The sequence below is a fragment of the Rhinolophus ferrumequinum genome, chromosome 13 (assembly GCF_004115265.2).
Source record: "Rhinolophus ferrumequinum isolate MPI-CBG mRhiFer1 chromosome 13, mRhiFer1_v1.p, whole genome shotgun sequence".
In the NCBI taxonomy this organism is placed as follows: Eukaryota; Metazoa; Chordata; class Mammalia; order Chiroptera; family Rhinolophidae; genus Rhinolophus; species Rhinolophus ferrumequinum.
In genome coordinates, this window is record NC_046296.1 from 14,819,593 (window position 1) to 14,837,476 (window position 17,884).

Consider the following 17,884-nt stretch of genomic DNA (forward strand, 5'->3'; position numbering starts at 1 on the left):
ATTTGAAGTAAGTAAATGATGGATATATAAATTATTTTGGAGGAAAAAAAAGAGAACATGTTACAAGTCCTTAAACTTTAAATTGCAAAATAATTGCCATGAATGACAATTCTTGGTTGGACCTCAGCTTTTTCATTTTAGAGACACAATATTCCGCAGGTACTTAAAGATTAAGCAATATTCGAATGAACTCTCCTGAGGGGGGGAGAAGAAATTTCAATTAGCCCTGTTTTTCTCTATATATTCCTCAAGTGAATGGCCTTCTCCCACCCTTGTCCTTCGCCACCACAGCCTGTAAAGAACTGAATAGAATTCAATAGCTTTTTCTTTTTTCTTATAAAAAGGCCTTTCTGATCTCAAAGGAGATGTGTTCTGCAGGCATTCTCATACCTTGTTTGCAGCTGGTGAAGACTCTTAGCATTACAATACAAGGGAGGAGCAGAGTGTTCCCTTTCCCTTTTAATATGTGAAATGGATGCTATCTAAGATATTTGATGTAATGTTGCTGGGTCCTATAAGATCTTAAATATTCCTTACACTATGGGAAGTTTAAAGCCTAGATATCCGAATTTACATTGCATAGATTGGTACCTTCCGAGATATATAGAAATCTAGGAGACATTAAATTAAAATATTAAAAACGGCAACCTGGAAAGTCTGCACTAATGTTTTCTTTTGTTCCTCAGTTGGTGTAGTTATGTTGATAGGGAGATTAACAATGAGTGGAAAAAAGATAGACTTGTTGGTGAAAGTGTTCTTGTCTGAGACCTAAGTAAAACTGGCTCATTCTGGGCTTCAGCTGGCATCCTGTAGTCCGTTTCAGTCTCTCTTCCTCATTCCCCACCCTCACTTCAGAGATAGCTGAAGTTGGAGGTTTAAGGCTCAGTCCTCCAGAACACCACATCTGTCTCAGATTTTTGACCCCAACTGCAAAGAATTAGGTTCAGGCTGCAGTGTTAAAGGGAAGAATTCACAAAGATGTCCCTCTTTTCTGACACCAACTTCAAATTGGTGGTTTCCCAAAACCACTCTCAGATTTGATCATTTGCTAAAAAGACTCAAAGAACATACTGAAAGCTACTATATTTGTGGATAAAGCTTGTGACAGGGAAAGGATACAAATTGGAACCATGCAAAGGAAGAACCCAGAGTGAAGGGGCATTCCAAGTGTGAGTTTTCCATTGTTGTCAGGAAGTGTTACCCTCCCAGCATTCATAAATGACAATATGCATGGAGTACTGACCATGTGGGATGTTCACCTGACCTTCAGTGTTTAGAGAATTTTCTAGGCTTCATTCTGTAAGCATGATTAATTTATTGTCTACATGGTTGAACTCAGTTTCTATGTCAAGTGAAATATCTGACCTAAAGCTCTAGCCTAAATCACAGGGTTAGTCTTTCTGGCAGGGCCAGCCCACATCCTAAGACTATTAGGTGTGGCTGTTCAGACTCTGAGTCATCCATTAGTATAAACTATTAGCTGTGGTCAGAGGGGCGCACCATGAATAAAAGGCATTTCTATCACTCAGAAATTCCAAAGGTTTAGAGGTTACCACTTAGGAACCTTGGACAAAGGCCAGATTTAATTTTGGGCAAGGTCAAATTGTTTACTTCTCTGTCTCTCCTCTCTCTCTCTCTCTCTCTCTCTCTCTCTCTCTCTCTCTCTCTCTCTCTCTCTCTCTCTGTTTTTTTCCCATATATGTTTCTATTAATACCCTGTAAGGGAGTCAGATCTCTTTATTCTACACCAATGGTTCTCAAAGTGCTATTTCTGGTGCAGGAGCAGCATCACTTAGAAACTTATTAGGTAGGAATTCAAATTCTTGAGCCTCATCCAGACCTATTGAATTGGAATCTCTGACAGAGGCCCAGCAGTCTGCTTTTAACAAGCTCTCCAGTTGATTCTCATTCATGTTCAAATTTGAAATCCACTATTCCAGTCCTGAGACCCTTCGTAGTAATGGAATAAGGAAAAAGTAGGAAGAGAATTTAGGAGCCTTTTCTGAGGAGGAATATCACCAGAAAACTGAGTAGTATTTGAATAATCAGACGCCTATTCACTTGCTTCTTAAAACTTGAGTCAAGTTCTCCACCTTTGTGTCAATCGAAATTCACATGAGACACCTCATTCATCTTCCATTTTTATTTTCAATTTTCTTCTATTTTAAAATAGTTACTTAATATGTAGGTTAGTAGTAACCATCAGGGAAGTGTGCAGAACTATCTTTCATAAAATAAAAATTGTGACTTTGTTGTCAGTGTCCGGTTTGTATTGGGTGTTTTTGTTCTCCCAATTGACAACAAAGATCATTCTCTCATAAATGGAACTTCTATCATATTCTGAAACATGGGAAAACTACTTTTCTTTAAATAGCTCAGCTATAAACCACTCGACACAGGGTTCCATGATATGAAGGCCCACAGTTTGTAGTATAGGGTTTAATTAAATTGGGCACTGCTATAATTAAAGAGTTTGAGTTATTAACACATCACTCTAATAAGCATTTAATTTTTATCTCACTGTTGAAACCCTTATTAAAATAGGATATTAGGACCACTAAATAGAATTTGCTGCAGAAATGGTTTGGAATTTTAGATGTAATTCAGCACAATACACTTCAGTGATTGTTTTCTTTTTAAATTAAAAAAAAAGAAAGAAAAAAAATAGAAAAAGAGGACTTGTAGAAGCACCAGAAAATGAGCCCAGTCCGAGATAAGAGAGCAAGTCCATTTTACAAAATCATAAATCAGGTATAGTGAAACTAACTAGAAAAATAATTGCTATAAATGTTCAGTGTTGGAAATCTATCTGTGTTCACGCTAAAGCACCCTGGTATTTGGGGTTCTCAATATTGAGTCTGAAGTTTCGGGCTATATCAGTGTCACTTGTACTATTTAAATAAATATTTTACATTTTCATTTGCGTCAGCAAAAGGCAGAAGGGCAGATGCATCATTGACCTATTGATTCCATTTCTTCTTACAGCTAATATTAATTTATACATCTCCTGTATTTATCCATCATGGATTCCAGATGATTCTCCTAAGTAGAGGTATTTTTCCTAGCCAGAATTCCCATGCAGATTCAGTGATACTGTCCCTTCTCTGACACTTGGAATCTAAACAACAAAGTTCGGAAACACAAAGGCCAATATTTTTCAGGAAGAATTTTAAGGAACCCTAGTCCCTGGGTTCAGTCTGCTACAGAGCAAACCCAAAGTTAAATTAAGTTGGTAAATTTTAGAATCTATATCCCCCTTTGCAAAATTCAAATTATGTGATAATATAATACATTGCAAAGTATGAGGAGTTTTATATTTAAGAAATACAGGAGCATTTGTTTATTTCAACATTTGTCAAACTTCATTTACCATGAGGCCTCTCCCTTCACCTGACCATAATACTTTTCCACAGAACACACATTGGAAAATGTGGTTGTAATGAAAGGAGAGCTGGTTTAGGCATTAAGAAACACCCAACTCAATCCTGCTTCTATTATTTGCTGTGTGAGCTTAGAGAAATTAATTAAATGCATGAAGGTTCCATTTCTCATCTCTAAAGTAAAGTTGATAATATAGAATAGGCTTATTGTAAGAATTAAATGCATGTGTAGGTTCAGAAACTTGGTAAACTTTAAAAGTTTGAAAAGTTCAATTGAAAAGTTCATTTTAATTTCTGCCTCTCTTACTTATTCAGAAATTTGTCATTAAGCCTGTGAGTTTCCCAGCCACTTTTTTCTCCTTCTGTTATTCTATGTATTCCACTGGACATCACTCACTCCATAGGTGATTGGGGTGGGGGGTGGGGGGTAGGAGAAATGCTCAGAGTTCATTGAGCATGATTGGGTACCTCAACTTTGCTAAATATTTACCCTCTGGATTTGTTCTGGCAGTACTTATTAGAACATTGTACAGAAAATACTGTACAAGGTTAATTAATGTCAGATTCTTCCTTATTCAAAGATACTTTGATTTGAAAAATGCATTAGTGCTGATAATGTAAATAATCCATTAACTTTATCATACCATGAATAAATAATATCAAAGCATGCAGGAGAACGTGTTCAGATATAATAAAAGGGGCGTAAATTCAGATTCATGTAAGTCCCTACTATTAGGTTGGTACAAAAGTAATTGTGGTTTAAAAGGTTAAAAATAATTGCAAAAACTGCAATTACTTTTGCACCAAACCAATAGCTAGTAATAGTAATTACTTTAAGAAAAAGGGTGTATATATATATATATATACATATATATATATATATAATTATATATTATATATATATATAATCAGGAAAGAAAGTAAAGTCTATGTCGGATATGTAACATGAACTATTCTTTCGGGACTTTAAGGAATAAGTATGACTGTAGTGTAGATATTTGCAAAGATAGAATATATATATATATATATATACACATATATAAATTGAGGGGCTTTATGATCAGTTTAAGGGTAGATGTGGGAAGTAAAGTTATGACAGCAAGCCCACAATTCTCTTTTTGGACATGAAAATCTTTGAAAAGATGGAATAGAAATGAATGGCCTCCAATAGAGTTTCTGAAGGTCCCTATTTAAAAAAAATGATTTTTAGTAGGATATATTTTGTCTCTATAGATTGTTCATTATAAATAACCCTAGAATTTTAGATTTTAAGAACAAGCATGTCTGGATAATGGGAAGTAATCAAATAAACTGTTTGCATTTAAGTGACTAATAAAGTATAAAACTGGGAAGCATCCAAATTCAAAAGGCTTCTTTTGTGAATTATGTTTTTTACATACATCATTCAGAATTTGTCTGTTAATACAATACCAAACAAGGTCTTAATGCAAGAGAAAGAAATTTCTTGGGAAACGTGATTGATTGTTATCAATTCCTCCAAAGGAAAATCCTACCTTTGTGTTTGGTTCTTGTTCCAATTATTATTATTATTATTATTATTATTATTATTATTATTAATCAAGGTTAGTGTCAGGTAAGAATTAAGATTACATGAACCTATTTTAATCATTTAACCTCTACGTCAACACAAGACGAATATAACGTCTTTGTTATTTAGCATCATCCACTACCACCCACCATTTCTGTTTCTGTGAACAATAGGTATTGATTGGGGTGCTCTGTCAATGCCACTGAAATCAGAATTAGAATCTTTGGATTTATAATTTTTTTTTTTGTAAACTCACGTACAATTGTTAAGCTTCGTAAATTTTAGAATCACTGTCATAGTCTGCATTTTTTATTCACCTCAGTTGGATAGTAATGGTTTCACCCAAGATATAGTTTGTGTCAGAAACTTTATCTTTGAGATATTGCAGAGTAATAGTCGGCTGAGAGAGAAACTCATAAATTTTTATACCCTAGGAGATGACTGACAGTAAATGATTTTAGTACAGGATAGTCTCATCTAGGATTTAATTGATTTTTGCATAGTGAAAAATCTAACTATACCATATAATGTTTTAAACTTTTAAACAAATTCAATATTGAAAAGTGCCTCTGTTATTTATGGAGAACATAGTGTAGATAAAAATTCCTGAATAAAGAGATTGTACATGTTTAAGGTTGTTAACATGGGAAATAGTCTTTTGCTCCTTAAATCCTCTCCAAAAAAATCTGTGATAGTGACAGTATTTATCAAACTTATTAAAATCATATACTTTAAAACTCTAGTGCAGTATCTTACTTGAATAGTCTCTATTTAAATGCAAATTTTAGCTTCCTTCTGCCATAAAATGAGTTTTCAATAAAAAAGAGGTATGTATTTTTTTATGGTAATGGCCTGTTTATCCTATTACGTGACTTGGCATTAATATCCAAGTCCAGGAATTTTGTCTTTGGGAGAGATACAAAAGATAGATATACAGGAAAATTACATAAATCTTCTTTGGGGTGGAGGAAAGATTTACTAATGTAATATGAAAAAGTTTCTAAAGAATGATTATGAAAATGGCCTCAGACAACCAAATTCTATTTTACAACAAAATATAAAATAAAATCATCTTAATGACTGCAGATTACTGTAGGGGAAAAGATTTGCAGTTTAAAAAATCTTCTTACTTCAGTGTACAGAAGAGTGGTTTGGTTGGTTGGTGGAGTTCAAAATTTAAACTCTGTATTATTTTATTTCTCTTAATGACTTACATTTTTAAAATGAATATTTAATGTTGAACATGTACTGAAGAAATATTTTGAAGGCCCCTTATGCACAAGGTGTGCTGATAGTCAATGTGAAGGGACAGTGATTCCCAGCTTTGCAATTTTTAGTTTGACTCACTAGGATAAAACCTCCACATTTTCAGACATTCTTTGATTTCATACACTGATTCTAACTGAGCAGGAAATTGGATGAGTGTTCCAGTCTCTCTGCTTTAACTATAGTATGAAAGATATGACATATATAATCCATACCTACAATTACAATATGTGTTACACATATAATTGGATTATTATAATTATATAATGATTATAATTATAGCATAATTATACTATATTATTTTGGTATATATTAATAATATACAATAATATGTATGACATATGTAATAACATACATAGAAAGAAAATGTTATGCAAAGAAATAGTTATACGGGACTTAAAGTAAATAAAAACAATACGCAGAGCTGGGTAAAGGGGCAAAGAGTAGGGAGAGGGAAAAAAACCAAATGGGCTTCAGAAACTTGTATTATATAAATCTTCAAGAGGGCAAAGTTATATGTGAGGAAATGATGAAAAAAAAAATAAACTTTCCATTGGGAGAAAATAAATAAATGAAAAGACATGAAATTAAATTTTAAGAATTTGTACTTTGTAATTTTACAGCGCCAGATGATAATGATATAATAAAGGAAATGTGTGGTTGGGGTGAAATTGAGGAGGTCCTTGAATGGCAAGGAACTTAAGTGTAATTTGGGAGACAACCATAAAATTAGGAAAGGCTTCTAAAGAGAAAATTCAGATATCAGAACTACATCACTGCAAAACTTTGTAATTCATTCAAAATAAATAATTGCATTATTTAATGTATATTGGTCCTGTTCTCTAATGTTGGTTGGGTATATGAATATGTGTAAAAGAAGAGGATTGTCTCTCTCTTATTCTAACTCCAAGAGAGAAAATCACCAGATTCAAGAAAAGGCTAACAAAATGAGTTTGTGAATCAAAAGGTGGACTTCTCAAATATTGTAGAGTTGTGTTCTTGAATTCATTTGCCTCAATGACATCAGCTTAGCTCCCATTCCTGTAGAATGCTTCTTCCCAATGATAGGTGTGGTAAAATAGATTTGGCTGAAGTTCTTCATTGGGAATTTCTAGGAATTAGCAGTTTAGGTTAGCTTTTCTGTGGGCCTTGGTCACAAACCTCTCTTTTCCTTTTTATCTCTTTCTCTCTTCGTCTGTTGGATTTGTTATTGTTTGCCTCATCTCACATCAGAATAAATAAGTGATGTAATGTCAACAGATTGACATTAGATTATGCAATGAGAAAAGGGTTCTGAGAGGCGAATCATATTAGACCCTTGACCTAAAAGCTAACTTTATTTCCAACTACACTTGTGTGGATAAAATCTTTAGAGCAAAATCATACACTCTGTATCAGGAGAAAATTTGGATATAGAATCTAGATGACAGGAATTATTTGTGGGGCTTGACAGAGCAAGTTACATCTCAGAAGAAACTAGTAGGTTCTCAGTTTTGACCTTTATCCCCTATTCTCCCACTTTCTCATCTCCATCCAAGAAGTGGTCTGTTTTCTGGAGGCAGAGCAAAGCCATCTGAAAAATAGAAATGATTTTATGGCAAAGTCTTGAGTATCTTCCACAAGCTTTACAGTAAAGTAGTTATTTCATATTGTGAAATTTCAAGATTCAGCTATAGAACACTTGTCTGCATTATGTCTAGCAGGCCATACAATGTTAATGGATGTCACTTTTCTTTAGTTTTAATTGCTGGTGCAGGTTTTTTTCTTTTTTAATGTTTGTATATTTCTGGATTCTTTTCATTGAGAAACGTGAGGGAATTTAAGGGAGGTGGTCTTAGAAGCATGACCACAAATACTTTCTTCATGTAAGAGAAGAGGCTTTTGAATGGTTCTTGGAGAATACTGTTGAGATGCTTCAAAATTAGCCATATTTCATACTGAAAAACAAACAAATGAAAAACAAACAAACACAAACAAAAGCAATGGTAATTTAAAAACTCACTCCTTCGGTCACTATTTTCTTTTTCTTTAAGATTAACAATGCTTTTAAAACCGAAATCAAAATCTTGAGAAACATGGACAAAAGTTCAGGATTTTAAGTGAGTCAAAGGATCATTGTAGGGCTTTTTCTTATCTATTATTCTAACAAAAGAGGATATACTTTCCACAAAGAAGTGAGAATTACACTTCTAACGGTACCTATTGAAGGCAGAAACAGGCAGAAAAAATGTTGCTTATACTCATTCTCTTTTTAAAAACAAAATTATTAAACTTATTGGGGGGACATTAATTATTAAAATTGTATAGGTTTCAAGCCTACATTTGTGTAATACATCATTTATATATTGCATTGTGTGTTCAGCACCCAGGGTCAATTCTCCTTCCATCTCAAGGGAGTTGATCCCTTTTACCCTCTTCTACCACTGTTCCCTGTCCCTCCCCTTTTACCCTCTTGTAACCACTAAACCATTGCCTGCATTTATGAGTTTTTGTTTCTTTGTTTGTCTTGTTCATTAATTGCTTTCAGTTTTATATCCCACATATGATATGAGTGAAGTCATATGGTTCTCTACTTTTGGCTGTCTGACTTGTTTTGCTTAGCATGTAACGTCAAGATCCATCCGTGTTGTCGTGAATGCCAATACTTCGTATTTTTTATGACCGAGTAGTACATTGTGTATATGTACCACATCTTCTTTATCCAGTCATCTATCAAAGGACATTTTGGTTGTTTCCATGTGTTAGCCACTGTGAATTATGTTGCTATGAACATAGGGATACATATATCTTTATAGTTTATATATATTTATATGTAGTTTGTATTATATATAGTTTATATTATATATGCATAGTTTATATAATCATATAAATATATAAACTATATATAACATAAAGTTTATTGCATGAATGTCTGTGTATTCTTGCAGTCTCGATGTGGCCTCTTCTTTAAATCCTTAGTTATAGGGGTTCTGTTCAGCTAGTCTTCAGATGATTCTTGAGGTTGATTGTTCTATAATTTACTTGTACTTTTGGTGTGATCCTGGGAAGCAGCAGGTAGTGTTTACCTAATCTGCTATCTTGGACCTTCTCATGGACTCATTCTTAATAAATTGTTACTGGAGATCATCCGATTCACATAACTCAGAGACTTAAATATGAAGTGTTGCCTTCAGAACTTAAATTAATAATAACAGTCCTGGAAACTAGAAGAGAAAAAAGGGTGGTTATCTAAAATAGAAATTGCTGCTGAGAGCCCTACAATGTCTGCAATGACTAGTAAAAATTAGATTCCAATGAAACAATCACGATGATGAGAAGAAACTTGCAGGCCATCAGAGCTGAAGGGCTTCTGTCCGAGCTATGTAAAACTAATTTTTTTCTGGGATGAACTCATGTGAACTCACTATCCACTTGTGTTGTTGACATATAAACTAAATTCAGCAGCGCAGGAAAGAATCTCTTATAATTGTAGCCATTATAGACTAACTGAAGGAAATCTAAAAATGATAGGACATCGCTAAAAGGAAGCTGTCTATATTTTTAAACTATAGGTCCAGATTCTAACCATTTTTATATTTCTTACTCTACTGATGGTGAGAGCAAGTGACTTAGGGAACTTGAATAATTGATTTTACTTACTCATTCATGAAAATCAATCCAGTGTATGAATAATGAGTACTTACTGTGCTCTCTGATAGTCTCCAAAGTACATATGCATAAAGTATATAAAAATAAAGGTAGTTCTAATAATTATTTTATGACCATTATTTCTATATATTCTACTCAGATTTCTTCAACTACTTAGTCTTAAATTTTCTCCCATTGTTCTATATTTTAAGTCTCCTGAGCTTCATTGTTTTCTAAGTGTATTGGTCTCTATTGTACTTAGAATTATACTGCCATTATTTCCATTGAAATTTATATATACCCTAAATGCTTGACTTTTATTTCTATTATATAAACCAAACTACAAAGAATGTGCCCTTACTTTCTTAGCCTTCTAAACAAATAAATTATATCGTCACATTTATTTCTTATCCACAAATCAGTGCCACTATAAGGCTAGAATATGTTTCAATCTCATTATCAAAGGCTTGTTGAAAGACATACTTTTAATTTCCTCAATATCTGGAGTACTGTGTGAGTGGAATTACTCAGGATCAAAACAGGATGGTTGTAAAGTTAATTTCATTAAACCAGTGCTCAATTTCAATTTGATAGCATTCTGTGTTATGTGGGGAAAGGGCAGAAGGTCAGTCTACATGAAGTCTAAAGGTAAATATAAAAATAAAAGAAAACAAAATGGGCCCAAAATTATCATGTGCATCAAGTTAATGTGTTTCCTGTTGAAGAAGATGCTAAGTAAAATTGCTCAATCGCTCTATAAAGAGAAATAACAATCTGCTTAGCATGTTGTTCTGGCTTTAAAAAGGAAATTATCATTAAAATAAAAGGGAAATTATTCTTTCCTCACACATTGAAATAAAATAATCAATATATTCTTTAAATTTAAGTATTAAAGGTTAAAAAAAAAACACCTTGATCTTGGTCTATAAAAACAAAACAAGAATTATTTTGTTATTTGTTTTCTAATTAGTATATTGTAGGAAAAGAAAATGCAATTATTGTTTCATTGTATTTCCCCATGTCTGATGAAGAAAGAAGTGCACTTAACTGAAAAACAAAATCAATTACACATCTCAAAGTCCAAAATAATAGAGTATTAAAATGTGAATATTATATATTGTGTATTTCATTAAATTATAGGTTAACACATACCAATTGGCATAGGTAAGTCTTATATTAGGCACCATAAACAGGGCTGCATTATGCATTATCCCAGATGAGGTCAGCCTCACCTGCCCTCTACATCTCTGCTACTTACCTCGGCTCTGGGCTACAGCTGCCTCAGCGATGGCTCAGTCATTCTCAAAGTAAAAAAACCTGGCTTCTGTGCTTGTGACTTAACATGAGGATGTCATTAGTGAGCAGACCACAACATTCATCTGAAAAAGAAGCAAGAGAAGGGGCAAGAAAAACAGGTCTTAAACTCAGGTCCAATAAAATGAGAACCACCAAAGTTCCAGCTTCTCTGTGGCTACCTGGACGGGCCAGGTACTATAAGCAGAAGTTCCAATGAAAAGCAGGAGACAGGAAAAATCCAACAGATAAATAGCTTGTCCTTCCTCTTGACTGTTATAAGAAGCAAGGGCTCTATTGGAAACGTTGTACGTTAATTATATCATCTGTGTTCTTAAGAATTGTGCCCAATCTATACTGCATCTCTTTGTGTTTGCTTACCTTCTTCACTCTCTTCAACCCTCCACCATTTCCTTTTCTTCCTCAGTCTCTTCCCTGGGATTGCATCTCCTGACAAAGTGTTAGTTTGAAATCATGCTTTAAGATTTGTTTCCTGGAAAACCTATTTTCTTCTCTCGGATATCCTCTTGATGCGAAGTTCAAGGTTTCCACAGAATGCTTCATTATTTTATTGTAATTTATATAGTAAATTACAATTTCCTCACTGATTTTGACACCTTTATTTATGTCACCTTTGAGGGATCAGAAGAGCAATTGTCAGCCTGTGAATGGGGAATTTTCTAAAGAATACTACTATGGTTATTTCTCTGTGAAAATATAAGTAAAACAACATTTTCGGGAGATTTGCTTTTAATATAAATGAATTAGAGATAACGTTGTACTGCTCAGCATTAAGCTCAGAAATATTTTAAAGCTCAATTATTGTTTAAACTCTGATCTTTCAGAAAAAGCCATTGAGGCAAGAGCAATTACGCCTCTAATACTTTATATGACGTTAGGTGAATATAAGCCAGTGGAAAATTAACTCCCAGTGCTGACAGAAACACATACTGGAGGATGTTCATTAACATACTGCCCTTTGTAGACAATGGAGACATAATAAAGTACCTCTTCAAAGTCTTTCTCCCAAGTGGTATTAAATTACCTCACATTAGCAAAAATTCTGTGTAATGCCATATCATCATGATTACCTGAAGACAGAGAATGCCAAAACTACAAAATAACTATGAGGGGAAAGAGAGGGGGGAAAAAAGAATGTCAGTATCAAGTTCTCATATGCTTCTAACTGCCTCCTCCTACCTTGCCACAGAGCTTAGTGACAGAACAAGAAAACTGTGAGAAATACATAGCGTTGGGACACTTAAGGAAGAGGCCTGAGAGTGAGGTGAAACTAGAAAGATTAATTCCTTCCTAAATATGAAAACCGAAAAAAAAAAAAAAAAGTAATCAAGACTATCAGACCATGAACTATGTTAAAAGGATTCAAAGTATTCAATTCTTAAAGGGACAAACATAAAAATTGCCAAGCATATGATTGTGATTTAAAGGAACATGTTCTGTTTAATGAAGCAAGCTGGTTTAAAAGTACAAGCACAATTTAAGGAACAGTCCTAACCTATAAATTCTGGAGAAGAGAAAAAAGCCAAAGGGAAGAAAAAATTCCTGTTGGTAATTAGATGGTAAAGGAAAAAGAATAGGGAGATTTAGGGTACTATGAACCAAAATAAAACCACTACTCCCACCACTAGCGCAAAAAGCAAATGAACTGTGCTAAGGTTTCTTTGATTTGCTAACCTGACAGAAAAGTGTCATAAAAATAGGAATCGTGTAAAACACCTCAATATAATAAAAGTTAACCAAAGTTAAAGACCGTAGAGAACTGTTGCAGAAAAGCAGGGAAATTAAATTAAAACAGGAAAAAAAATCATGAAGCAGAAGAAAACTGTAATCTACATTTCAAACAGAATTCAATATACTCAAACAAATGTTTTAGAATATGAAAATGACCTTGAAACAAAAACAAAAACAAAACGTATAACTACTGGAGATAAATAAAGGAGTTATTTGAACTCAGTGTTGAAATAGACGAAAATAGACAAAATTATCTTGGGTTTGAACAATAAAATGTAAGGTTCCCAAGAAAGAATATACTGAAATAAAATTTTAGTCAGAGACCTGGAAGGCAGTTAAACACCAATAGAATGAAAAGTACCATAAAGTAAAAAGCAAAAATCAGATCAACAGAGAAAATTGTGAAAATGGAAGGCCAAAAAGTAATATTATCTGTATTATTGAAATCCTTTACGGAAAAAATGAAACAAAACTAATGTTTAAAACTCTATCCCAAGAAAGCATACCATAAATTTAAAATGACCAGTATGTATAAAATTGAAAGGTCTCACATGGTATTTGGACAAATTACTGAAAATGATAAACTTCAAAACATATCTTAGTGAGTCTATTAGATTTCAAAGATAATGATATAGTCCTCAAGAACTTGAAGCAAAAAGATCAAATAACTGACAATGGCAAAGAAAAAATAGACTATCAAAATGCATTTCAAAACACAGAAGCATGCAAAAATAGAGAAGCATTTATTAAAAGAAAAAATTAATGAGCAAGTGTGACGCAAAGATTCTATATCCATCTATGTTTTTCTTCCAATATCAAGGCGAGTTTTCAACACGTAAGAACTTAGAGAATTCTACATCCATCAACCCTGTTTGAGGAAAACACTATGCCAAGAATCAGTAAATATTTTCTGCGAATCGCCAGATAGTAAATAGTTTAGGATTTGTGAATCTCTTTTAGAAGTACTCAACTATACCATTGCAGTGCAAAGGAAGCCATATATAATACATAAACAAATAATTGTGCCTGTGTTCCAATAAAGCTTTATTTCTTAAAACAGTAAGACAAACAAATTTGATCTGTATTTGTTAGATTATTAACCTGTACAAGATGAAGAGCTTTAGCAAATTAATTAATGACTCAATATTTCATCAAAATAACTAAAATATTAAAAAATAATAGCAAGTAGTTTTAAAATATACAAGTACACATCTCACACTAAAGCAAAGTTAGGGAGGAGAGTGGAAGACTATTTTTCAAATATTATGTATTGTGATCAAGTAGAAATAATGCAACTAATGATGGGAGGAGTAGAAAAAAGGAAAGAATTAAAAAGAAAACCTCCAGGATTCTAAAAGAGAATTCCTGATAAACAAGACAATAAATGGAAAGTTGTCAGCTAAAACAAAAATATAAACCATGCTAAAAACCAAAAGAAAGCAAAAAATGGCATCTTATAGAGAAAGGCACACAGGAAATACAACAAAAAACCTAATATAAATTATGATTGATTTGAAACCAAACATACTTATAAAAACAAATGTGAGCAATCTTAACTTATAATTAAATGAAATTGATTTTCAATTTGCCTTATGATACAAAATTTAAATATTTGTCACTTATAAGAATACACGTGAAACAAAATTATGCAGAAACTGAAAAAATATATGAATGGATAAATATACACCAAATGGTAGGCAAAAGAGAGCAGGCCTAGTAATCTAGATATAAGGCAATTAAGGTATAATTCAATTCTAAAGCACAGGACACTTTTTAATACTAAAAACCAAGATACACAATAAACATATAACACTAATGAATATGTATACAACAAATAACATAGTGGCCACCTTATAAACAATAAAAAAAAAACATAGGAAATGCAAGTAGACATATATAGTAACATACAAATAATTGAAGAATTTGCCACATTAATTTTAGTACCAGGCAGAATAAGTGGAAAAATACATAAGAGAATACAAGATTTAAACAACATAATAAATGGAATATGTCTTATATACCTATCAAAATTGTCACCATGACAGTAAGGGATGCACACTCTTTGTAAGTGCCCTACACTTTCACAAAAATGGTTGATTTATTAAATCACACACACAAAAATACTGGTTTCATAAAATAGCACTATTACAGAATACAATTTTTGATCATAAAATAACTAGCAAAAGACAGAAAGATTCATTCACATGGAGATAAAAAACACATTTCTATTAGTCAACTTCTAATTGACACAGAACTTACGAACTAAAATTACAGATTAAAATAAAAACATATAAAACTGAACATACAGATACATGTAAAGCAATGAGGAAAGGAAATTCATTGTACTGAACACTTACGTTGACGTAAATAAAATACCAAAATGAAAGCAATTAAATTTCAGATTTCAAACACTAGAAAATAACAACAGAATAAAAGAGAGCAATTTTATTTCTCCTTAAGTTAATTTATAAATGAAATTCAATCTCAACACAAATGCTAACAAACTATTTTATATGGCTAGGCAAGTTCATACAAAAGGTTAGAGGAAACAAATATGCGAGAATAGCCAGAAAATTACTGAAAGAGAAACTACAAAGCATGACTAGTCCTACCAGATTGAAACATACTATAAAACCTCTATAATTAAAATAGGATGATGATAGAATAGACTAAACGCCAGTAAAATAGAAAAGAAAGTCCAGATTTAGAGGCAAATAACTGTTGGAGAAATAAATTACTACAATTCTATAATACATCATCTATGTATTGCATTATGGGTTCACCACCTTGACACTTGAAACCTATGTAGTTTTGTTGACCATTGTCACCCCAATAACTTTTAATTTAAAAAAAAAAAAACCCATTAGCACAGACAACAGTTTAATGGTTACCAGAGGGTAAGGCGGGGGTGAGTAAGTAGAAGAGGATAAAGGAGATCAAACATATATGGTGATGGAAGGAGAACTGACTGGGTGGTGAACACACAATGTGAGATATAGATGATGTATTATAGAATTGTTCACTTGAAACCTATGCAATTTTACTAACCAATGTCACTCCAATAAATTTAATTAAAAATAATAATAAAATTAAAAAAAAAAGGAAAGAGCACTCGCTAAAATGAACCTAATAGCATTGAATTGGAATCCAATATATCAGTATAAATGAATGATTTTTAATATGTTCATGCACAAATAATGACATTTTGGTCAATGATGGAACAAGTATATGATTGTGGTCCCATGAGATTATAACAGAGCTGAATTTCCTATAAGAAATTGAAGGATATTTGGTGCAGGAGTAATTTTTGTTTTTTTTTCTCTCTCTGATGGGAGCAGTATCTGGGGCTTGACAGTGGATTCCCTCTCACTCACAGCATCTCAATTTTGAAAGCACAGATTATATCTCAATCAGCCAGCCACTAATCTGTTTTAGGACAGAGAAGCCTGTGCCCACAGTGCTACATAGTCAGAGGGCGCTACAGCCCTCCCAGATCTAGCTTGAGTTCACAGTACATTGATGTAAATTTTTTGTTGAGGATTTAAATCCTATACATCCTATACAGGTCCACAGGAGATACCTTTACACATTTTAAGTGCCCCTTCCACTTTAGTGAAAGCTTTCTGTGGTGGTGTGAAGCCAGCCTATCCCTGTACTTTGAAAATATTTTCAGATTATAACGATGAAAACTATTGTATCTTCCATTAATCCAATGCTAAAGACAGCCCTTTTTGCCAGGTAGAGTCAGTGGAACCCAAAACAAATTTCCAGTGTCAAAACATTGGATTCTCAGTTCTAAACCCTCTTCATGTTCAACACCCTTTTTATGAAAACCACAGGATCCTTTAATCTGACCACTCCAACATGCAATAACTAAAATCACATTGTCATGAAAATATCCCGTGTTCTTTCATCTTTCCATTGTGATTTCTTATTCCTACTGGTCCTCAGGCTACTTTTCACTCTCTCCTGAAAGTCATTATTATGGTGATCTACGCTTTACCCAGCCGATTTCCCTCAATATTTCCCATTAATCCAGCCTACATCTCTGTTCATGGAGTAGCACTGACAGCTTCAAGGTTCTATTTCTGACACTGTTGGAAGGAAGCAAGGGCAGGGCTTGTGGGACAGTGTTTATAAAGTCTACAGCCATGTACAGTAATGTTCTAGGCCTTGCCATTCACTCACCACTCACTCACTGACTCACCCAAGGCAACTTCCCGTCCTATAAGCACCATTCGTGGTAAGTGCCCTATAGAGCTGTAGCATTTTTCACCTTTTATACCATAGTTTTATTGTAACTTTTCTATGGTTAGATATGTTCAGATCCACAAATACTTACCACTGTGCTACAATTATCTTACAGCATTCAGTGCAATAACTTGCTATACAGGAAATTCTCTACTATTTCTGTAATTTTTCTGTAAGTCTAAAATTAGTGCCCAAAAAAAGTTTTTAAAAATTCGGAAAAGAAACTGTCCTTCCTCTGATGGACAGAGAATGGTGGCTTGTTGCTGTGCTATATCCCTCTTGTTCGGTTGAAACCCTAAGATGCAACCGGAATAATACAGCTTTCCTAAAATAGGAAAATAGAAGAGGGTCTCAGATGAAACATAGTTCAGACTGTATAAAAACTATGGCCCCAGTTGTTCACTACATGTATCTGGAGAAGCAAAAATATCCAGAACAAAAGGACAGGTTGCACTAAGACCAAATATGAAAGACAAAATATAGTTATGATATGCCCTTTTCTAACATGTCCATTAACTATGGATTTCTTACAAAACGTTTTTTGTTGTTGTTGTTGTTGTTGTTTCATCCTTTTATAAACTTTTACTCAATTTAGAATAATCATGTGTGGATAATAAATAAATTAAAGATGCTATTTCAATAATCTTCAAATTTAGAATACTCAAACAGTTTCTACGTCTTTATGGTACAATTCTGGGTTCCTATAGGTTTGGATAAATATTCCATTTTTGGTTGCTTTATTTCTCTCTCTGTTTTTTAAAAAATT

The 17,884-nt window shown here is 33.2% G+C and overlaps 1 pseudogene; it reads right to left on the reverse strand.

The window, feature by feature from the left end:
• Positions 1-17,884, reverse strand: part of LOC117033336 (serine incorporator 3-like) — a 58,178-nt pseudogene that overhangs the window by 2,297 nt on the left and 37,997 nt on the right.